This window comes from Notamacropus eugenii, chromosome 2, assembly GCF_028372415.1.
Source record: "Notamacropus eugenii isolate mMacEug1 chromosome 2, mMacEug1.pri_v2, whole genome shotgun sequence".
In the NCBI taxonomy this organism is placed as follows: domain Eukaryota; kingdom Metazoa; phylum Chordata; class Mammalia; order Diprotodontia; family Macropodidae; genus Notamacropus; species Notamacropus eugenii.
The window spans coordinates 97,904,537-97,929,610 of NC_092873.1; positions in this window are offsets into that span (position 1 = coordinate 97,904,537).

Here is a 25,074-nt window from a genome sequence, read left to right on the forward strand (position 1 = left end):
GTACACATGTGTGTATATGTACATATATGTATATGCACGCAGATTTATATATACATTCATATTTGTGTCTAATTGTAGCTATCTCTAGGGCAGGGTAGGAGAAGGGAAGGAAAAAAGGAAAAAAGAAAATTTACATGATAATTTTATATATATTTAAAATGAATAGCAAGTAGTACATAATAAACTTGCAGTTTCATGGGCAGTCTTTTTCTTTAATTATACTGTGTTACAGAAATGTTTGTTTTATTTCTTAAATTAAAAATAAAATAATTTTTTTTTAAAAGAGGCAGTATGTGAGTTGAGCTTTGAAGAGAAGGATTTCATCTGGCAGCTGTAAGGAGAGAGTATACTCCAGATGTGATAGGGACTAATTGGGGGATCCTCTGATCAATTTTTTGGTTTTGCTCTTATCATCATGACGAGATTATAGGCATGCATAGACCTTTGTTAGAAGTGAAGGAAGAGGGGCAGTGATGTACTGGAAAAGGAAAAAAAATATGCACAAGGCATACTGTTAAATTTAATCTGAATTATCAACATTTTTTCTATTGTTTTTTTAAGTCTAGTTTGTTGTTCAGTCATTTTACTTATATCCTATTTTTTGTTACCCCGTTTGAGGTTTTTTCTTGGCAGAGATAGCGTAGTGGTTTGCCATTTCTTTCTCCAGTTCATTTTACAGATAAGGAAACTGAGGTAAACAGGGTTAAGTGACTTGCCCAGGGTCACACAGCTAGTAAGAGTCTGAAGCTGGGTTTGAACTCAGAAAGATGAGTCTTCTTGACTCAAGGCTTGATAGTCTCTCCCTATGCCACCTTGCTACCCAAATTGAGCTTGTCCCTCCCAGCCAAAATCAAATTGACAAAATAATAAATGAAATCAACAGAATAATAAACCCAGATTTGTGGTGCTTGCCAATTTCTGAGGCGTACATGGTCCCATTGAAAATTTAACAAGAGGAGTCTCTAAGGGAGTTCTAGCCCAGCCCTGCTTTTAGGTGATTTTTAGTTCACCTGTTTTCAAGATATCTTAGGGTTCCTGAATTTCAGAGATGGGCATTGAATTTCAAGAGCAAAAAATTTTCCTTAACAGCATAATTCTTAGAGAAGAAGACAACCACGAATAACAAATTCTGCAACTGAAGGACTTAAGCCATATCATAGGAGACCTGGACCTCCTTAACCCTCCATAATATACTGTGGTGGCTCAGAAGGTGCAGGGAGGAGGTGAAGGGGAAATATTTGCTCAGTAGTCTCACAAAGGAGCTTTGCTTTCCAGGCAGTCTAATGGGTCATTTGGATGTTTTGTATTTCCAATTTGCTTGAGTGCACCTGTGAGTCCTTTGTGTCTTTGATGAAATCCAAACTTCACAGAACAAAGGGCAGCACTTGAGGACCTGGAGGGCCACATGTAACCTCAAGGCTGCAGGTTGCCTACCTGGACCCATTTTGGAAAACAACTTGGAGTGAATTGAGGAAAGTTATTTTAAAAGTTCATTCCCAAATTTAAAAAAAAAGCAAATCCTTAAAATTTCTTCTACATGTAACTAGGAAAAAATGAAACATTAAACTTTTTAAAAGTTCATGCACATCAATAATCCAACCAATGAACAACCCCATAGAGGTCAAAGATAGAAAGAAAGGTCCCAAATGACTCAAAATACACAGGAGAGCACTTTTGGTGATAGCAAAACCAACTAGAAATAAAGTGGGTATCCATTGTTTTGGAAGCGGCTGAAAAAATTGTGACATATGAACGTAGTACAAAATTATTGAGCCCTGACATATAGGAAGAATAATATTAAGAATTTAGAGAAACATGAGATGACTGGTATGGACTAGAACAGAACAGTGAATGAGGGAAACAGTATACAATGACTTTTGTCGTTGTTCAGTCATTTCAATTGTCTCTGACTCTTTGTGACACCATTTGAGGTTTTCCTGTTGAAAATACTGAAGTGGTTTGCCATTTCCTCCTCTAGCTCATTTTACAGATGATGAAACTTAGGCAAACAGAGTTAAGTGACTTGCTTAGGGTCATACAACTAGTAAGGATCTGAGGTCATATTTGAACTCAGGTCTTCTGATTCCAGGAGGGGTAGTCTATCCACTGTGCCACCTAGCTGGCCTACTGGTTCTTTCAGTCACAGCATCCAGGTGAAGGCCAGTGCTGTATAGAAGAGACTCTGAGTCTTCTTCCCTTCAAAATTAAGTGGCTCTGTTGAAGAGAGGTCCCCATTCTTTACTTACTTCAAATTTCATTTTCAGAGAAAGAAAAGCATCTTCCAAGGACCCAGGTTTTTCAGTCAACTCTGCATCAATGCACCAAGGAACAAGGAGTTATCTTTGGGACCCAGCTGAATAAAAGGATTCATCTAGCAGAGATTCAGCATCTTGATACAAACTTGGTGCAACCAGTGCTATGTAGGAAGGGGACAAAGTTTCAGTCTACTCTTCTCCGATTTGGAAATAGGATAGTGGAGAGTGTTCCCCCATGGTGTTGTTGGTGGGAAATGCTTGTACTTTTTTTATTACTCTATATTCAAAATATCCCATTGCAAAAACTAATTAATGTTAAATTGAACTAGGGTGAGAATTGCTGGCACCAAACAGTGAGGGTGGGGCCAGAGATAATTAGGGCTCAAACAGATAGCATTAGAGAACATACCCCCAAATCTCTCAGGGTACCCCTAGTACTCTGAAGAGCAGATGTAGCAGGCCTCCTGGAGCCTGGAGTCCATCAGCTCTCATCATATTGACTATCATCATTTCTATTCATCAGAAAGTATTTCCCTAACTTCCCACCTATGCATAACATTGCTAAACACTATCGCATTAGCTCTGTCTCTATCTTCTGAGACTACAGTGGGAAGAGTCTTACAGTTATTTTCAGTCCTGCCTCTGATACTTATTAGCTGTAACTGCCAGCAAAAAACTGAACTTTTATGATCCTCATTTTCTTCATCTGAAAAATAGTGATGTGATACTAGCTTACATTTGCATAATGCTTACAATTTTGCAAAGCTCTTTATTGATTTGATTCTACTCTGTGTGGTAGATGAAATTATTTCCCTTTAATAGATGAGAAAACTGAGGCTGAGAATAGTGAAGTAGAGTGGGCAAATTCACACAACTAGCAAGTATCTCAGCAGAGATTTAGACCCAGCTCTTCCTAATTACAAGTCTAACACTTTGTAAAGCTCCTCAAGCATACATGAGGTGAGGTGGGGCAGAAGACATAGACTAAAAGACCAAACTATTGGCCTGAAATATGAATGACCAGGGAGTGTTTGGAAATGAAAAGGGAGGGATTTTGCTTTGGGAAGAAAGCAGAAAGAGTAGTTAGTGGAATTTAGCAACCTGCAGGGTTAGGAAGACCATGGGGGATTCTCTGACCCTCAACAGGTATGCTGCCTGGAGAAAGAGAAAATTCCCCTTTGGCAGAAAAAAAGCATCTTGTGGCGGTGGGGTCAAATAAAATTGTCATTATTGAAGCCCACCCGCCCCCAGGGGAGTAGCAGGGCTACTTTGTCCTGAGTGTTGGATACCCTGTTGTCCTTATTTAGGATGGCTTAGAAAAGTCTTGTTCCAACTAAAGGCCTCTACCTGTAGCTCAGGATTTTCTCTGAATAAAACCTCTGCAGACATTTGGCAATGATGATCTTGATTTGTTAGGGGCCTGCGGAGAAGGGAGTTACCAGACCTCTTTCCTGGGGTTAAAGTCTCACTCCAAAGATGGGCTCTGTGACCACCCCCCTCCTCAGGTATATTCTCCCTGCCTATTCATCCCTGTCCCATGGGGCTTAAACATTTACAACCCCCTCCCCCCCAGCTTTGCGTCATGGTCTCTGAGCAATGTTTTCTTCCTCTTCAGGGCTGTGGCCATGACGGACACTGAGTACCACTTATGGGGCAAGAATGACTTTCTTTACCGTCATGGCTTCTGGCCCCAATCCAGTCCTATCCTCTAGACTCTTAACCCTTTCATAATAAGACTGCCATATGTCTGGGCCCATCTCTAAGATAAGACTCTAGGCCCTCTCTATGGTTCTACTTGTATCTTTATCAAAAGGTGTCCAATGCAATATCTGAGTGAATGAATTGGTGACCAGAGAAATAAGAATTTGGTTTATTGTTTTAATTAACTCTCCATTATTTGCCTCGTAGATTATTCATGGGAGTAACATGAATCCAATTATCTGATTGGCCCTCCAAAAAAAAAACAAAACAGAAACCAAAACAGGAAACAAGTCAAGTGTCTATTGATTGGGGAATGGATGAAAAATTGTGGATTATGAATGCAATGGAAAGTTATTGCACCATAAGAAGTGATAGGTGAGATGACTACAAATCAATATGGGAAGAATTATTGGAAACTGATACATGGAAAGGAGAAAGAACCATTACAACAAATAATATCAATGTAGAGGGCCCACCTAGGAAGAACTTGGTTAACACTGACACGGTTGTAGGAGGAAGGTTTTGTTCTGACATTGAAATGGTCTCCCTAGGAAAGGGTCAACAGTACCACTGAGGCCATCTTTGAGTCTGAGTTATGGAACTGACTCTTCAGACTGAGAAACTGGGAACTCTCCTGGAACAGAGTACTACTTGACCCAATGGCTCTTCATTAAGGATGGCTGATTCACTCAGAGCTGAAACTGTCCAGGGGCAAATTTAGTTGGAGTAGAACAGAGGTGATTTAGAGGACAAATCCAAGTCTAAAAGGGAATGCAGGGGTTGGATTTGCATTGTATAGACATGAGACTGGGAGTGGATAACTTGTTTGTTAGAAACCCCACACCTCTGGAGTCTTTGAAATGAGGTGAGCGAACTAGAGAGACTGGTTTCCAAAAGCAGTGCAAGTCCCTTCCACAGAGGAAAAGCCATTCTGATACTAGATCTGGCTCTGGGTTCACTGACACCACATGAAGAATGACTGATTGATTCATGACCAGTTTCACAGTATCTGAGCTGTATCTCTTTAAGCTTCATCTTTTAAAAGAGGAGCCAGACAGATGGAGAAAACTCTCATTGAAAGATGAAGACAGGAGATGGGAGTTATACCCAGAGGTATAGAAAAAAGTTTTAGTTCTGGACCTGTGTTCAAGTGTGACACTACTTGTGTGATTTAGCTCTTTCACATCCCTGGGCCTCACTTACTTCATCTGCAAAATGGGAGAGTTAGACTAGATTTATTTTGAATTTCTTCCCAGCTCCAGAGCTTTATCCGTATAATTCTCTGACTTGAACTTGATTTATTTAGGGGAAGGGGAGAGCGGAGAAGGACGAGGATGAGAAAGTCTATGCTTTATTCAAAGTGTGTTTGAGATGACAGCATCTGGCATTGAATAAGTCACAAATTATTTGTGGTCCAGTTAATCTACAAAATGGGAAAAATAACAGCAGTACTATCTAACTCACAGAACTATTGTGAGAAAAGTACTTTTAAAATCCAAAATCAATAGAGTATTCTAGTCAATTGGAGAAGTCACATGAACTTCTATTAATTGCAGTTACTTCACCTGTAAAATGAACTTGTTGAGGCTCATCCTTCCTTTTCGAAGAGGGCCGATGACATCAGAAAGGGGATGTCATGACTTGCAAGTGAATTGGATTACAGTGAGGGAAGTCTGTGCAAAGTCACGAGCCTTACTTTCTCCTCAGGAGCCATGTGCATCCAGTAGCCAGATATATAGATCAAGACAACTGGAGATGGCCCAGGATGCAGTGGGAGACCTTGGCCTTTTTAAGCTAAGGCCTATATAACCTCTAAGGATCTTTTTAGCTCTAAATCTTTGATTACATGATCTTATGATACTTCTCTTCCTTTCCTTTACTTCTCCAGTCTGACTTCCCTAAATTTGGGGTACAGGGATCTTCTGTGGTCAAAAGGGTCATAGAGAAAAAGCATAGGTTCAAAAAGCAATCAGCAAGCATCTATTAATATCTACTATGTGCCAATAGTAGGTTAGACTCTGGAAATACAAAGAAAGAAAATGTATCCTGCCCTCAAGCAGCTTATATTCTAGCAAGAAAATATGTTTACATATAAATAAAACATTTTATTATGCATATCTATGTATTTATGAAAGAAATTATAATGTAATGAAGGTAGGGCACAACAGCGGGGATGAACTTTGGAGGAAACTAGAGATTTTACAAAGCAGAAGTGAGGAGAGGTTGCATTTCAGGCACTGGGGCCATCCCATACAAGTGTATCAAAATGGGAGGGTAATCAGGTGAAGAGCAATTGCCATACCAGTTTGACTAAACTGGCTGGAGCCAGATTGTCAAACCTTTAAATATTAAACAGAGTAGTTTGTATTTTTTACCCTAGAGGTAATAGGTAGTCACCAGGAAGCTGGCAAATTGAATGAGAGAGGCAGCCAGTGATTATGCATGGAATCCAGAGATGGAGTGTTTTGTTCAAGGAACAGCAAGGAAGCCAATGTAATTAGATCGCAGGATATGCTGAGGGGAATGATTAGCCAGCTTTTTGAGTCAAGAGAATGATATTATCAGAATTTTGCTTTAGGAATATCACTTGGGCAACTGTGTAGATCCATGGTTGGGAGAGGAGAGAGATCTGAGGTGACATAGGAATCTAAAGTGGGTGATATCATCCCCTAGGTGCTGGAAGGATCCTGGGGGATGGTAGTAACCTCAGGTGCAATTGGGGGGCATTGAATCAAAATAAGGGGGTGGTGTGGATACATCAGGAAAGAAGAAAAGTTAAGAAACTTTTGAAAAAACGTTCGTACTTGTTTCATCTGTTGTGTAACAGAGTTAAAAGTCATAGCGATTACATTATTTTCCAAATAAACACACAAAATGCAAGTTACAACCAATCAGTGGTCATGTTTGCCAACAGGTCTTAACAAGCAAGTGTTGGCAGGCAAGAATTTCATGAATTGTCAGGAAGTCCAGCATGTATCAGCAGGAATATGTGTGTGTAATGACTTGTTTGTAATATGATACTATATGGTTACATAATACAATACTGCATTATCAAGATATCAATGCAGTAAACCCTATAAATTTGCAATAAATTATTAAATTTAATATGTCATTTGAAATATATATAAATATATTATATATTTTTTGAAATGTTGCAAATTTTTTAAAAAAACTACTAAAGGGTTAAAGAAAGTAGATTTCCTGAGGGGTTCTGAGTAATTTTTTTAAAGGGGATGGTAGGCCAAATAAGTTTGGAAACTGCTATGAAGTGAGGAGTCCAATTAGGAGGCTACTTCAATAGTCCAGGTGATGAGAGCCTGAACTAAGGTGATGACTATATGAACAAAGAGAAGGATATGGGTATGGGAAATGTTGTGAAGACAGAATGTACAAGATTGACTCTGTGAGGTAAAGAGGGAATGAGAATTGGAGGGTGAGTAGGTTTTGGAAATGAAAGGATGGTGACTGACTTCAATAGAAATAAGGAAGTTCAGAAGAGGGGTGGGTTTCCAGGGAAAGATAATGAGTCTTGATTTGGAGATGATGGCTTAGAGATGTCTATGGGACATCTAGTACATAAAATCTAATACATAATTAGTGATGGGTAACTGGTACTCAGGAGAGAAGATACCAGGGCTGGATGAGTAAATCTTGTAAACAACTCCATAAGTATGATCATTGGATTCAAAGGATCTGATGATGTCAAGCAAAAAAATGTAGAGAGAGAAGACAGAGACAGGAAGAAAAGAAGAAAGAAGACAGGACAGGACCTTGGGGAAAATACCCACAGTTAGTGGTGTCACAAGAACTCAGAGAGAGTAACCAGGAAAAGAGTGTCAACTGTCAGTGAGTCAGCAAACATTTATTAAATGGGCAATATGTTCCAGGCACTGTGACAAATGCTGGAGATCAAAGTGAGGCAAAAAGTTCCTACTCTCAAGCAGATCACAGTCTAAATGGGGGTGAGGGGAGGCAGGGGAAAGGGAAAGGGAAAGAAAAAACAACTAAGTACAAACAAGATATCTTCAGGTAAATTGGAGATAATCAACTAAGGGAAGGCACTAGCATTGAGGACAAGCTAGAAAGGGTTGTAGAAGATGAAATTTTAGCTGGGACTTAAAGAAGCCAGGAAGCTAGGAGATTGGGTTAGAGAGCCAGCCAGTGAAAATGCATGGAATCCAGAGATGAAGTGTCTTGTTCAAGGAATACTAAGGAGGCTGGTGCCATTACATAACAAAGGATTTCTAGGGGAATAAAATACAAGAAGGTGTAAGAAGACTTGAAATGGGTTGGAAGCGGGGAGAAGGTTATGAAGGGCTTTGAATGCCAAACAGGATTTTACATTTGATTCTGGAGGTGATAGGGAGTCATTGGAGTTTAGGGAATGGAAATGAAGGATCAGTAACCTGACTGGTCCTGTACTTTGGGAAGATTAATTTAAAAGGTGAGTGGAGGATGGACTGGAGTAGGGAGAGACTTGAGGTAGGAAGACCAACTAACAGGTTATTGCAATAGTCCAGGCTTGAAGTGGTGTGCACTTTACCGGTGTAAAAGAGGAAAATTCAAGAGGTGTTATGAAATTAAAATTTACCGGACTTGGTAATGTATTAGCTGTGGAGGGTGAGAGAGAATGAGGAGTTGAGGATGACATCTAGGTTGTGAGACTAGATGTTTGGGAGGATGCTGGTGCCCTCAGTAGCAATAGGTAAGATCAGAAAGAGGGAGGATTTTTAGGGGGAAATATAGTAAGTTGTTTTGGATGCACTGAGTTTAAAGTGTCATTCAGTTTAAGATATCCAATAGGCAGCTAGAGATGGGAGTCTGGAGGTTAGGGATGCATCAAATAGATCTGAGAATCTTCAGTGTGATTGGTGTTATCATTTCATTTGTGTCTGGCTCTTAAGGACCCCATTTGGGGTTTTCTTGGCAAAGATACTGGAGTGGCTTGCTATTTCCTTCTCCAGCTTATTTTACAGATGAGGAAACTGAGGCAAACTGGGTTAAGTGACTTGCTCAGGGTCACACAGTTGGGAAGTGACTGAGGCCAGCTTTGAATTCAGAAAGATGAGTCTTCTTGACTGCATGCCCCACAGTCTATCTACTGTACCACCTAGCTGCCTTCATCATCAGCATAGAGAAGGTAATCACAGCGATGAGATGACCAAGTTAAATAATATAGAGGATGAAGAGATGATGGTCCAAAAGAGAGCCCTGGAAAACACTCACAGTTCATGGGAGTGACCTGATTAAAAATCTAGCAAAGGAAACCAAGGAGTGATCAGATAGGTAGGGAGAGAACCAGGAGAGAGTTGGGTCATGGAAACCTAAAGCGAGTACCAAGGTGGGGGTGGAGGTAGCTAGGTGACACAAAGCACCAGTCCTGAAATCAGGATGGACCTGAGTTCAAATCCAACCTCAGACACTTACTAGTTGTGTGACCCTGGGCAAGTTACTTAACCCTCATTGCCTCTAAAAAAAATTTTTTTTTAAAAAGAGATTATAAAGGAACAGAGTGATCCACAATGGCGATGGCTATAGAGAGATCAAGGATAAGAATGTAGATTTGTCAATCACGGCATTATTGTTACTCTGGAGAGAGCAGTTTCAATTGCCCCTCTTACAGATAACATTCTTACAGAGTTTAGTCACAAGAGGGAGGAGAAATATGGGACAATAGTTAGTGGAAAATAGATGGATCAGATGAGGGTTTCTTGAGGGTGGAAGACACATGGGTTTGTTGTAAACAATAGGGAAACAGCCAGTAGAAAGAGAGCTCTTGAAGATAAATGAGAGAGGGAGATTATAGAAGGGACCATCTACTGAAGAAAAGATAGAATGGAATCACTTGACTGGGTAGAGGGGTTGCCTTGGCAAGATAGGAAAGCTTCATATCAGAAAGATGATAGTGGCAAAAGGCATTGGGGTGAGTGAAATAAGGATGGAAGAAGAGGGAAGTTTTGTTTAGTGGCCTCAAATTTAAATCAAAATTTAGGGCAAAAGTTCTCTGCTGAAAGAGGAGGAGGAGGAAGAGTCATGAGACGTTTGAGGAAGGATGAAAAGTTTTGGAAAAGCTGCTGTGGTATGTGAGATAGTGAATTAATTAGGGACCCATAAAAAGATTGCTTTGCCACAGTGAGGGACCTGTTGAGATTATGTATCATAAATTTGCAGTGGTTCCAGTCAACACGATTTTCTCCATCTTTGTTCAGAAGCATGTGATTAAGGACAGAGCAGTGGATGGTGGGAATAATCCAAAATTGAGCTTTCCAGGGAAAGATCTTTGATAGATTAAGGGGACAGGGGACTCAAGAGAAGAAGATGGTGTAGAGTTGAACTGATTCACCAAGGGGTCAAGATGGGGAAGGGAGGTTAGTCTAGCCAATGTAAGTAGGGTGTTGGCCTGGGAAATAATGAAGGGGTTGATGGATGGAAGGTCAAGATGTGGATAAAGAACAGGAAGTAACAAGGCAGAGGGAGAGATGTAATTACAGCAGATTATGGCCATGTAAGAGAATTTCAGAATTCATGAACATAGAAATGGTTCATTTGTGGATAATGTCACGATCATTTGTGATTGCATGACCATCTTTGTGTGGCTGAGGTTGGGCAAGGGAATAGGTCGTGTGAAATGAGTAAATTGAGGTACTGGGAGGTTAGAATGTTTGAGAGAGTAACAATGAATATGTTTAAGTATCCTATTATGAAGGTAGTAGCTGGGAAGGAGAAAAAAACTCTGAGTCAGCTACTGAACTCAATGAAGAAAGAAGGGGAGTGTCCTATTGGTAAACAATAGCTGCAGGAATTTTGATTGGGTGGTAGATATGAGTTGAATGGAGGAGAGATTACTGAGTGATGGTGGTAGAGGGAGAGTGTGGCAGTGGTGATGAGGAAGGAGCAGAGAGTCTTCCAATTCCCCACCTCAGCGATGAGTGTGGGAATGAGTGGAAGGACTGCCAGGGCTGGGAAAAGGTGGACTGGGAGCCCATGTCATCAGGAAGGCAGGTCTCAGTGAAAATCGGTAGATGGAAGTAGAGGGAAAGGAAAAGATTAAGATGAAAACAGGTTGGCTACCTACAGAGAAAGCATTTCAAAAAACACAGTGGAAGGGGTGGGTAGCTTCAGAGTGGAACATGGTGAGGGGTTAGATCAAGGAGAATGGGAACAAAGGAACTGGCAGAGGGGATGGAGAACAGAGTTTGAATGATGACAGCAAAGGGTTTGGAATCACTGGGATGAGGAAACGTCTGACCAGGTGAGAGTTCGTTTATCATTGAGGAATGAGTTGAAGTCATTTATCAACATCCCAAGATTTTAGCATTGGGGTGGAGTTCTCTCAGGGCTATTAGACAACTCAGGCAATAGACCTATGGTGGGGGGAAGTTGACCAGAAGACAGGAAACCTGGTATAATGGAGTGGCATTTTTCTCCTTCCCTTAAAGCTAAGAGACCAGGCATGATAGATAGGGTGCTGAACTTGAAGTCAGAAAGATCTGGGCTCAAAATCTTTTCTGAAATTTACTAGCTTGTATGGTCCTGTGCAAATTTTTTAATCTCTCGGTACCTCAGTTTCCACATCTTTTAAAGAGCAGATTGACCTTGATGGCCTCTAATATTCCTTCTATCCATGATGGTCTCTAAGGCCCCTTCCAGCTATAACTATGAGTTTATGAAATTGTTTCCTCATCTGAAAAATGAGGACAATAATTTCTACAACTGCATTCCTCATAGATTGCTGAGAGGATCAAGTGAGATATGTACGTGGAATGCTTTATAAACCTTAAAGCCGTATGAAAGCAATGGCTATCTATAGATTATTTCTTTTAGAACCTACACCTGCTAGTTGTGAAGGAGACTGATGTCTGATCCAGTAGTCAGTGAAGGAGGCAAAGTTAGTCTTCAGGCATCTCCAAGTTCTCTTTCTGTGACCTCCCTTGTTTTTTAAGGTGACCTCTTCTTATACACTCAGGTGCCCAGCACTCTCATAAATGTCCTCAGGCTGCTCAGAATCCCCCACTGGGGCATCATTGAAGGCATTGAATTCTTTGGGCTCCAAAATTGTTCCTTCCTTCTTCTCCCAGTAAAATTACCAAAATTCCATGCCATCCAGCAGTCACCAAGGACATGGATCTGAAAAAAATAAATCATTCTCAGGTATTAATGATCAACAAAAGTATGAGTTTCAAGAAAGTTAAAGATAGAGAAAGAAAAGTCTCATTTAAGCCAAAATATTTACAGTGGGATTTTCTATAGAAGTAAACTGGAAACAAGGTAGATACGAATGGATTGGGGAATAACCAAACAAAGTATGGTACACATGTGGTATATGACTGTAATAAACCATTTCTGTACAGAAGATATGGATAGAAAATCATGGGAAAACTTACATGGACTGAGGAAAAGTGAAATAGTCAGGACTCTTCCTACCCCCATGTCCCCATCACTACTACCAGTCAGATTTGTAATGAAAATGATCCCCTGAAGCTTGTGCATCCAGGTAGTGGCAGGGGTATTCTGCGCCAGGAGGTCTAACTTTGGCTGGTCCTGTGGATCAAACTTGTAATCAGAATGAAATGAAACATTTTTATATCTTCATTCCCACATTTTTTTAAACTTGGTAGCAGCATAGAAAAGATATTCAACAAGGATTTAGTTCAGATGGACTTGGGGGTCACTCTTTGCTTTCACATAGCAGAAGAGAGTCCTTCAAATATGAAAAACTCTGGGTTCTTGTGGGTTTGTTTTTTTAATGTTTCAAGAGACCTGGAAGCTATATCAATGATTCAAGCCTTAATTTCCTGTGCCAATTAGTCTTGAGGACAGTTGCATTGTCTTTTTTTTTTTTAGAGGAAAACACCAGCTTAACCCACATGGCAGGAATGTTGTTTCTACCACAGGGAGAGTATCTGCTGGCAAGGGAAGTTCTCATGCCCCTAACATTACATCATGGTGGTGATCATCTGCTTTGTCTGAATGTAAAAGTGTCCTTGAAGGCAGAGTTTTCCTGATTCTCTGGTGTCCTTGGAGACAATATCTTCCTGCTTCACTAGTGTCCTTAGAGACAGTACATTCCTGCTTTGCTGGTCTTTGAGAACAGGTCATATCAGGATCCACTGGATCCTAAGGAACTGGAGATGTTTACCTTGGAGAAGGGAAGACTTGGGGGAACATAACTATCTGAAAGTATCTGAAGGGTTGTCATGTCGAAAATGAATGAAATGTTTTCCATTTGACAACAAGGGTAGAAGTAAGGACAGTGGATAAAAGTTACCAGGAGACAGTAATTTGACTCAGCAAAAGGAAGCATTTTATAGCAGTTAGAACTCTCTAAAAATGGAATTGTCTCACCAGGTTGTGAGCTCTCTTGTTGGAAGTCTTTAAGAAGGGGTTGGATGACCCCTTATCAGGGATATTGGAAAGAGGATTTATTGTATCAGACAGCAGGTTGGACCAGATGACTCTGAGATTCCTTCCAACTCCAAGGGGTCTATGACTCCTGCCTGGCCTCACTCTTCTTCAGAGAGTTACAGGGAACCAGTTCCAACCAGAGTGGACTGGTTCCTACCTCCCAGCCCAGTTCTCACAGGAACCACCTGCCACGCCCCCCTCCCTCCCTTCAAGCAGGTGAAGATTCATCCTCTCAGCTGCTCCCTTTTCTTGGTCCCAGCTGGCTGAGACAGGTGCAGTAGAGTTGGAGGTTGGGGGGGAAGTGAAGGGAACTATGATGATGATGGGGTTTTTTGGTGTGCTCTCATCAAACTGAAAATAGAAAATAGATCAGAGATACCAGAATCACTGAAATTTCCATCTGAAGAGTACGCTCTCTGAGGAGGGAGTATCAGTCTTCCAGCCCAGGCAACCAGGTGGCATAGTGAAGAGAACCCTGGACATGGAATCAAAAAGATCTGAATTCTAATCTGACCTCATGACCATAGACAAGTCACTCTTTCTACCTCAATTTCCTCATCTCTAAAATGGGGATAATAATAGTGCCAGCCTCCCAGGATTGTTGTGAAAATAAAGCGAGATAATTTTTATAAAGCAGCACAATGCCTGGCAAATAGTAGGTATTAAATAAATACTCATTAAAATAAAAGGTACATGGGGTTCACTGTAAGTGAGTAGCCATAGACCCATATCTAAAGAATTTAAGGGACAAAGACAAAAAGTGTCTGAAGGGAAGAGAATGGAGGAAATTGGCTCTTTTAGTCACCTTTAAATGAAATAGCAATACCCTACCTCAGTCTACCCCATCCCATGGGGTTTAATCCTCTGGATTCATCCATCTTAACAGGACCCAAATTAAAGACAGTTTTTTCCCACATCCCTGGTTTATTTGCTACAGTTTCATTGACTACACTAAAGCCTTTGTGTGGATCACGATAAAATATGGAAAGTCCTCAAAGAGATAGGAGTATCAGATCATCTTATTTGACTCCTGAGGAACCAAGAAGCAACAATTAAAATTAAATATGGAACAATGATTGCTTTGAGATTGAACAAGGAGTTAAGACAAGGTTGTATGTTGTTAACTTACTTATTTAACTTGTATGTGGAGTACATCATGCAAAATGGCAGGGTGGATGAGTCAAAAGCCAGAATTAAGGTTGAGGAGAGAAATATCAACAGTCTCAGCTATGTAAATGATACTTCTCTGATGGCAGAAAGGGAAGATGAATTAAGAAACCTCTTGATGAGGGTAAAAGAAGAGAATGTAAAAGCTGGATTGAAACTTAACATAAAAAAACTAAGGATATGGCAACTGGTCCCATCACTTCCTGCAAATCAAGGGAGAAGATTGGAAGCAGTGTCATTCTTGTGCTCAAAGATCACTGCAAATGGTGACTGAAGATATAAAATTAAAAGACACTTGTCCTTGGAAAGAAAACTATGTCCAGTCTAGAGATATTACCTTGCCAACATAAGTTCTTATAGTCAAAGCTATGGTATATCCAGGAGCAGTGTATTGCTGTAAGAACTGGAGTGTAAGGAAGGCTGAGCACTGCAAAATAAACCCTTTAAATTGTGGTGCTGAAGAAGACTTTTGAGAGTCTGTTAGATAGAAAGGAGATCAAATCAGTCAATACTTGAAGGAATTAATTCAGGCTATTCATTGGGTCAAATACTAAAGCTGAAGCTTAAATATTTTGGCCATATCATGAGAAGATGGGGCTCTTTGGAAAAGACCCTGATATTGGGAAAGATTGAAAACAAAAGAAAAAGGAGATGGCAGAGAATGAGATGTATAGGTAGTATCATAGAAACAATGAACATGAACTTTGACAGAGATAGTGCAGGATAGAAAGGCATGACATGCTATGGTCCGTGGGGTCATGAAGAGTTGGACATGACTGAATGACTAAACAACAACAATGAATCTTTTCTGTCCCTTCTACCCTTCCCAACTGGACGTCATACTCACCTTTTATAGGACATTTCCCTTAACTGCCTTCTGTGAACTCTGATCACACCTTTGGGGTCTCGGTGCTCTCAGAATGTTCAGCCTCCTCAACTCTATAGTCTGCCTTCAGGTCATGGGCTCATTATCTACTCATTATCTTTCCTTGAATCTACCCAATCCTTGATTATGAGGGGAATGATCAAATATACCGAGGGAAGCAAACCTTCTTCTTAATGTAAAATGCTATATAAATGTGAGAGGCACCAGAGTGTAGTGAAAGGAGGTCCAGCCTTGACACAGGGACAATTGGGATTTAAATTTTGCCTCTGGAACATATTAGCTACATGACCCTGGGCTACTCTCTTAACCTCTCAGTCCTCAGACAAGTTGCTGATCTGTATCAGAGGAAGGAGCTTCCATACAGGGAGTTCTCTATACTTACAAAATCATAGGATCATAATATCCTGTGGAAAGGACCTCAGAGGCTAGAAGGAAACATAAAGGTCATCTAGTCCAAATCCTTGATTTTACAGATGAGGAAACTGATTCCCAGGGATTTGTCCAAGGTCTCACAAGAGCCAACTCCATCTCCTAGGTGGGTAAGGATTCCTCTTCTTAGCTTCCACTTTTTCTTGCCCCCAGCTTTATAAATATTATTTCCTTTGATCCTTATAACAATTCTGGGAAGTAGGTGCTATTGTCATCTCCATTGGATGAGAAAACCAAGGGTGGAAGAAGTTAAGGGACCTGTCCATGGTCACACAGCTATCAGAAGGGAAAATCAAATTTGCATTTTTTATTCCAACTTCAGCTATCTACTGTGCCACCCTACACATTAGAGGAGATATATATTGACATGGAACAGGCATCAAAAGAGAAAAGGGGAGCAGGGAGGATCTGAGTTCAAATTTTCACCCTGATAATGACTGAATCTGTGACGTTGGGCAAATCACCCTCTTTGGGGTTTACTTTTCTTCTGAGGAGGCTGGATTAGATGCTTCTAAGCTCTCTCACTGCTCTAAATTTATAAGCCTATGAGACAACCCAGAGACAAATAGAGACAGACAGACAGACAAAGAGGTAGGTAAGTAGATAGATAGATAAAGAATTAGACAGACAAAAGATAGAGACAAATAAATAGACAAAGATAGATATATAGATAAATAGATAGACAAAGCTAAATAGACCAAAAGTTAGATAAAGAGAAAGATAAATAGATAGATAGGCAGATAGACAGAAAAGGAGATAGATCAATAAACAGATGGACAAAGATAAAAAGAAAGACAAAGGAATGGATAAATAAAAAGACAAGGAGATACATAGATGACAGAGACAGACACAGAGATGGGTAGTTAGGTAGTCTGATAGACAAAGAAATGGACAAAGAGATAGGCTGATAGACAAGGATAGAAGTAGATAGATGGAGAGATAGACAAAAAATATGCTAAGCACTGGGAATGTAACTATAAGCAAAAAGTTAGGACAGTCCCTGCCCTTGAAGAGCTTACCTGATAATTGCATAAAAGAGAGCTGAAAGTGGGGGAAGGGATACTAGGGGTAACATCCAGAAGGAGTCTGGAGAGTCCCAGCCAGGTTTTGAGGAAGTCTGGGTACTTTGGGTACTTTCTCAAATGGAGGTTCATTCATCAGAGGAAGAGATTCTAGAGTGCAGCAAACATCTGGGGAGTTGGTTAGTCACTCAACAGCTCCTAATCTTGGGGGCCAGGGGCACTATGTGTTTGCTGGCAAGTCTAGAGGTTCTATAGTGTTAGAAAGTTGAGAGACTTGTGATTTATCTCATGACGTACATAGATGATGCACACAGATATAGAAACATTTACCTGAGACACACAGGAGTGGATATTAGGTAGCCCTGCTGTGTGTAGGGGGTTGCCTTTCCTGCTAGATTTTCCCCGGCAGGAATCAAGGTCTAATTCAGCTTTGTTTTCCTTTGTACACCTGCCACAGGCCCTGAACATAGAAGCTATTTGTTAAATGTTTGTTGAATAAATGAATGAATGTTTACAGACCCTGGAGGACATTTCCTGGGAGAGATGGAGACAATCCCATGGAGGAGAGGGAGGGACTCCAGTTTGGGTGAGTAAATAAAGGGTCTCCTGGTGACTGGGAAAATAGGTGACTTTGTATTTGCAATGCTTGGCTACCTTAGACCTTCATGCATTCACACAGATACATAAGCTCCTTAATACATGAACCAATTCTTGAAAATCATTTAGTCCAAAACCTTTGTTTTACAAGATAGGGAAACTGAGACCCCCAGGAGTGAGAGGTACTTATGGTCATACCAGTTGTGGAACAGAGTTAGGATCTGATCCCAGATGGATACCCTGATTCCAAATGCAGTATGCTCCTCAATTCAATTCACTAATTATTTATTAAGGCATCTATTAAGTGAAAGGCGGTGTGCTATGCCCCAGAGATACAAATAAGAGAAAGATAGTCTCTGCCCTCATGGAGTTTATAATCTAATTGGAAAAGATGACATACAAAAGGGAGCTTGGTCCCACCAGGAGTCATAATGTTCCCTGGAGAAGAAACCAAGCAGAGCTGATGATGAAAAGTAAAGAGTTATTTGGAAAGTCCTTAAGTTTTGAACCCTCTATAAAGGACTTCGTTGTGAGAAGTTTGCTGCTCCACCCTCCAGCCCTCCGATCAGAGGGGAGATGTTACTGGGGGAATGCCTCTTGCCCCACTACCTCACATCTACTTTTCCTCCAGAATGGCTAGCTGTTATGTAACCCAACTTACTCATTTCAGATAAGTGGAGTGTGAATAATTTCAATTTAATCCATATTTGGGCAATCCCCCTTACTTCATCTCTTGCCTTTGCACCCGGACTGTGCTCCATGCCTGGAATGCTCTCCTTCCTCACCTTCATCTCTTATGATTCTTCCTTCAAAGCTCAGCTCAAGTTCAAAGCTCAAGTTTAGCTTCAAAGCTCCCCCTACATGAGACCTTTCTTGAACTCTCACTCCTTCACCCTACATCCAGGAGCTATTGCCCAATTACTTTGCCTTTTTTTGTAGTTTATAGTTACTTTTTTATGTACACGTTGCTTCCCTAGATAGACTATTGTACTCATAAGGCATTTTTGCTAATTGTTAACATAATTTTGCTTCTTAATGAGAAAATCTTCCCCACCCATCAGTAGACTTGCCCATTAAGGAGAGTTTGAAGATTTGTAGGAAGGCCTACATCTTTTTAAAATTTTCTAATGAGGCACTAGTTCTAAAGGGCTGTGATGTCCTTTGGCTCTTAGAAGTGTATAAAGACACTGAGGTGAGGTTTTACTTTGGGGATTACTCATTGGAAGTGTTTGCTTGACCAGATAAGACTCTGGGCAGCAGCTAAGGAGCTCCCAGGCTTTGAAAACCCAGATGTTGGTGCTTCTCTCTCTGGTAACTATGCATGTATGTAATGGTCAGACAGCTGTATTTGCCTGTTGATCTATGATGTATTGCTCATGTCAGGCAGTTGGAAGTGCTGTCTGTTGATTTTGATTTCTCTGTATTTTCTCAGAAGTTCAGGCTGCTGATTTTTTCCCTTGAACTAAGTGAATGATCCATGTGCTTGATTAAAGTGATTGTTGATCCCTCAAAAGTTGCTTTCCTATTAGAAAAGTAGATCAAAGAACCTGTAAAGCAGGCATGAGTATGTTGGGGTCCTTGCTTTTACAACTATTAACTTCCTGAAGGCAAGGACTTTTTCCTTTTTGCCTTTTTATCCTTAGTGTCTAACATAGTACCTGACACAGCAATTATTTGACATATGCTTGTTGAATGAATGATTGCTTGCATGATCAGAGAAACAATGTTCAGTTCAGCCCAGTAGACTCACATGCTACTCAGTTCTCTGAATTCCTTAACTCACCCAACTGCTTACTAGCTCGCTGTCACTTGGTTTATCATTTCTGCTGTCCTGGGGACAATTGTATACTTCACATATCTTCCTTTGCCAGGAACCAGCCGTGGCCTGAACATCTTTGGCCCGGCCTTAGGAACAAGATAGTATTTATGACTAAATAATGATTTTTCTCATGGAGGCCTTGGTGAGGTTTAGAGCAAATATTGCTATTCCCATTTCATAGATGAGGAAACAGACATAGAAAAATATTAAGTGACTTGTCTGAGGTCATGGACTTTGTAAGTGGACGGGGGCATGATTTATACCTAGGTCCCTTTAACGTACTTTTGACTATCCCAGGGCCTTGTATTTTGTTTGGGGTTGCTCTGGATGAAGTCACAGTCCAAGGGTTTGTTTTACTTCATTTTGCACTCCAGGCCAATTTCTGCTGAGATACCATTTGTATACTTTTATACACAGGTTTGTCAATTTAAGCAAATTAATATATCAAACTGTGTTCAGCTGTCAATTTCACCTTTCTGCAAAGTCTGTGGGCTTTTTTTTTAAGGAAGGTCTCACTCTAGAGACTAGAGGCTGAGTAGTCTTAGAAAAGCTCTGCCCTCTTCTCCAGATCTATTAATGTGAGGGTCAGGATTCTCAGGTCAGAATTTATATACCAGCATTGAGTTAACACTAAGTTTATTACATCAAAGAAAGAAGTGAATGAATGACAGCCAAACTGTTCTTTACTTGGTGGTGGTGGAAGAAGGCAGGGAAAATCTAGGTGGATGAAATCCACAGAAAACTCTCAGCCCTCATTTCTGCTTCTGTCCATCTGTCTATCTATCTGTCTATCTATCTATCTATCTATCTATCTATCTATCTATCTATCTATCTGTCTGTCTGTCTGTCTGTCTGTCTGTCTATCTGTCTATCTCTCTATCTATCTGTCTACACACACAAACACATATATATGCCTAGCAGTTGGGTATAAGTATATATGCATTTTTATATATACACATATCTATACATACCAAAATATTTATAACTATATATACATATATCAAAATATTCATAGCAAAAACTTTTTATAGTAACAAAAAATTGTTTCAGAGGGTTTCAACAATTTGCCCCAGGTCACACAGTGAATTAGAGGCACAGCAAGGACTAAAGCCCAGGTGTGAGGCACAATATAGTGTTTCTTTTTTTTCCATTATACCTGTGGTTCCCAACAGATGGGCTACAGGTGGCAAGGAGTCCCTGAATCCACATTAGAATCCATAAATAAACAAACATACCCTTTGTAGACTGAATAATGCAATGTATGCATATGTATATTATGACTTTTCAAATGGATGTACATGCTGTTGTGATAAGTAAATTTATTCAAAAGTGTTACTGAATTCATAGTAGTCTTTGTCATCCTAGATTTTCTTTTTAAAGTAAATATTTATTGATCTCTTTTGTCTTTACATCATCTATATTTCTCAACATATTCCCCCTTCCCCTCCCAGAAAGCAATAAAGAATTAGAAAAGAGTGGGAAAAACTGAACAAAATTAAACAACAGTGGAAAAGTGTGGCATTGTATGCAGTGTTCTATAGTACCCCACTTCTGCAAATAATGTGGTGGGGCATTTGTGTGTGCATGTATATAGATACATATGTAATCTATATGTATAAGTGCATATATTTATGTTTATTTAATTTGGGTTTTTTTAGTTACATTTTTAGTTCTGAGTTGTCTCCTTCCCTCCCAACCCCATATTAGAAGACATATACATACACATATGTATATGTATATGTGTGTGTATATATGTATATGTGTACATATATATATATATATATATATATATATATATATATATATATATATATATATATATATATATATGGTATATATACGGAACCATACAACACTCATTTCCATATATCAATTCTTTCTCTGCGGGTAGATAACATTTTCTTTCATAAGTCTTGTGTAGTTCATATCAATGATTGTGTTACTCAAAATAGCTTAGTTATTCAGTTACTCTTCAAATAATATTGCCGTTACCATATATAGTATTCTCTTGGTTCTGTTTCATTCTGCATTTTTTCATGCAAGTCTTTCCATGTTTTTCTAAAACCAAAATACTCATCATTTCTTATAGCACAGTAGTATTCCAAGGGCTTGTTTTTTTTAAATATATTAAAGAGATCCTTTTATTCAGAAAGGTTGGGTGTAGCAAGACTACCCTATGCTGGATCCGGACTACATGAGCAATGTGATACAGTGTAGAGAGAGCTTGACTTGAAATCAGAAGACCTGTATTTGGATCCTGATTCTGCCTCTTTGTATCTATCTGAGAGTGGGTAATTACTTGACCTTTATGGGCCATAGTTTCATCATCTCAAAAATTAATTGTCTCTTCTTGTCTTTATTAAATTAAAGGTCTCTTCTTGAGTCTCTTATCCTTATTTCTACTGTTCCTTTACATTCTACTGGTTCCTTTACATTCTCTCAGTCTATGACTTTTGAACAGTAAGATACTTGAAGATAAAGGAGACTGTCTGAGTGTCCTTCAGATCACACGGACAGGAAATGACTCCAGAGAAGGCCAGTTCTGGGTATGGGGAGAGAGCTGCCAGTCCTGATTTCAAGCAGACAGGTGGGTCCTGTTCCAGGAAGAACAAAGCAAAAATAACTCATATTTGGTCTCGGGTGTATTCCTCATAAGAATACCTCCAAAGCATACTACAAAACAATAATCATCAAGAACTATTTGATTCTCACTAAAAAGTAGAAAAATTGGTCAATGGAGAAGCAAACAAGTAGAATAGTGTTCAACCGTTCCAAAGATTCCCAATTACTGAGGTTAAGGATTCACACTATTCACCAAAAAACTGCTGGGAAAACTGTCAAACAAGCTGGCAGATACCAGGCTTGGACCAACATCTCACACTATATACCATCCCCAACGTTGCGATGTTGGTCCTCTTGGAAAACTAAGGACAAACAACGGCTAGAAATTGCGAATGTATGCATGACCTATATATAAAAGATCACATCACAAACAAATTTGGGTAGCAAATGCCTTTCACAACTATGGATAGGAGAAGAGTTAATGACTACACAAAGACAGAGAGGATCATAAAAGAGAAAATAGCAGTTTTGATTATAGAAAGTTAAAAAGACTTCTGCACCAACAAAATCAATGCAGCTCAGAAAAAATTCCCTGTAGTCAGCTTCTTTTGATAGATGTCTCATGCCCAAGAGAGGTATGGAACTGATTTAAATATATGAGAACATATAACCATTCTCCAATAGAGAAATGGTTCAGTGTTACAAACGGGAAATTAAAAAAACCTTTTGACATTTTTTGTTTTCTCATATAAGTCGAAATTTCCTCCAAGTATCCTATTCTCCCCTTTTCCCAGAAAGCCATCTCATACAAGAAATAATATTCTTAAAGACAGGAAAAGGAGAAAGAGAAAAAACAAACAGCAAACCCATAAATATGTTGAAAAAGGCCTGGAACATTTATGCAAATATGACATAGTTATGGACCTCACACCTCTGCAAAAGGATGAGGTGGGAGTATTTCCCATATCTCTTCTTTGGAGTCACACTTGCTCTTCTTTTTCATTTTGCAACACCTGCTTTTGGTTCTTTTATGACTGTTCTGTTAAATTACATGCTTTTAGTTATTGTGAATATTGTTTTCTCAGCACTATCTACTTCTCTCTGCATCAGGTCTTGTAGATCTTTCCATGTAATCATGATATTCATCTTTTTCTTGCAGCATAATAATATTCTTTTACTTCATGCATTATAATTTCCATTCCCCAGTTGATGGACATGTACTTTATTTCCATTTCCATAAAATCTCAAAGTATAAATATTTTAATATCTTATAATGGCCTCCTTGCGCATAAACCTAGGAGTGCAATCTCTGGGTCAAAGGGTATAGACATTTTAGTTACTTTATTTGCATAATTCCAAATTGCTTTCCAAAATGGTTGTACTGCTTCCAAGCTCTACCAATAATGTACCAGTGTTAAAGTTAGTTCTTAAAAGAAGAAATATAAGCCATCAACAGTAAAAAGAAAAAAAATCATTAATAATAAAAAGTGCAAATTTAAATAATTCTGAGGTCCTTCCTTACATGATCAGAATTGCAAAGATAACAAAAAAGGAAAATGATAAATGTTGGAGAAGAAAACAGGTCTACTAGTTGTTGGGGCTGTGAAATGATCCAGACATTTTGGAATGCAATTTGAAACTGTCCCCCACCAACTGATGGAATTGTAATAAAGCTGCCCCCAGCCTCAATATTCTAACTTTTGTATAGACCCCATTGAACAGTAGGCCCACTGCCCCTCTCTAGAACAACAGGTGTGTACATGAGCTCATGTTTCTCACAGAGTGGCAAGTGCATCCATGTGATGGGATCCCCAGCCATTGCCTCTACCTGGGCACTGCCCCCCCCAGACCCATTCCTCATATTTCCCACGGAAACAGCAGTTGTGTCCATGTACTCAACCACAACCACATCCATCTAGCCTTAGACAGGGCCACGTTAGCCAATCAGAAAGCAGTACCACCAGGATGCTCAAACAGGATGTGGACCCCAAAACAATAGAAGGGACTTTCTCTAAGCAGCCGCCTGTGAAAAAATAGTAACAAACTGACCTAGAGTGAACTTATGAGGTAGAGAGGCTTATTATATCGTTATCATAAATACATACCCCCTCAAATGAGTTTTTCTGTGTGTATTGTGGGTAATCACATACACATTTCCACTGTGGTTGGGACCACTCCCCTATTACCTAAATCCCTTAACAAACCCCTCCTTTTTAATATTCATAATTTCTGTTATGTAATTGCATCTTTACCCTATAAAAATCCATCTTGCCTTCTCTGAAGTGGCTGGTTCCTCTTGGAACTTAGCCCACTTCATGAGAAGCATCGATCTCAATAAATGCCTATACTTGGATTAGAAGTGGTCTGACTCTGAATTCTTTGAGATAGTTCCACCACAACACATCATGACACCACAACAATTTGTGGTGTACCTGGGTGGGTAAAGCCTAACACATCACTACACTGAACATACATCCTCTTTCACCCATGGATATGGCAAACAGCCATGTACCTCCAAAGAAGTTAAAGATAGAGAGAAAGGACCCAAATATACATAAAAAAAGTTACAATGGCACTTTTTGTTATAGCAGAGAATTAGAAACTAAGAGGCTAATCTATCAATTCAGAAATGGCTACACAGATGAAGAAATGACAAAAGGGAAAGATTCAGAGACAGTGGGTAGTCTAGTGGCCAGAACCAAGATAACAATTTATATCTAGCTACAACATTGTAAAGGAAAATAATTTTGAAAGACTTAAGAACTCTGATCAATTCAATGACCAACCATTACTACAAAGGAGTGATGATGAAGCATACTACCTCTACAGCCTAACAGAGAGTTGGAAGATCCCAAGTGAAGATTAAGATACATGTTTTTTTTTTAGAGATTGTCCTATGTGTGCATTTGTTTTTCTTGAGGAAGATCATTTGTTTCTAGTTTTGGATTTGTTTTTTGATTGAGGAGCAAGTATTTGGGTTGGAAAACTATTGAGTGATGCTCTCCAAAAAAAGATAAGATAAGGGGAAAAAAGGTCATTGTAATACTTTTAAAAATGATAGATGACAAGGTGATTCAGAAGTCATAGATAAGGACATCTCTAAAATTAGTGCATTGAATTTTTTTACAGTTTTTTCTTAATGCAAGCTCATTAAAAGAAATCTGGGATTTCATGTACGAGCAATACTCTTTATTTTCTGTTCTCTGTATACAAAAATGCTCATATTAATCA